Genomic DNA, 446 nt, shown 5'->3' with positions numbered 1-446 from the left:
CTTAAATCTTATGGGCATCTTTTCAGCATTTCCCTCCTTAACACTAAAGATCCACTTGCAATCAACAAGGGTCTTACCTGCAGGTTTAGGAACTAAAGTCCAAGTCTCATTTTTCATTAAGGAGTCCATCTCATCTATCATAGCAGCATGCCATTTCTCAGACTGTTTGCAGCTCATTGCCTCTTCATAAGATTTTGGTTCTTTAAACACTAAGCCTTGATAGGACAAAATAGTAAGTGAAAGGTAATCTCCATACCTAACAGGCTCTCTTACTTCTCTCCTAGCCCTATCTCTAGTTAATTGGTAATCTCCCAATTCATTAGGCTGACTTTCCAGATTTTCTTGAACATTTTCCTCTTCATTTTCTTGAGGATCAGAAGCTATTTCAGCTTCTTCATCTACCTGTTCATCACTAACAGGTTCAGTAGGTAAACCAAGCTCCACCT

This window comes from Olea europaea, chromosome 12, assembly GCF_002742605.1.
Source record: "Olea europaea var. sylvestris chromosome 12, O_europaea_v1, whole genome shotgun sequence".
In the NCBI taxonomy this organism is placed as follows: Eukaryota; Viridiplantae; Streptophyta; class Magnoliopsida; order Lamiales; family Oleaceae; genus Olea; species Olea europaea.
Note: the sequence above shows the minus strand (reverse complement) of the source record.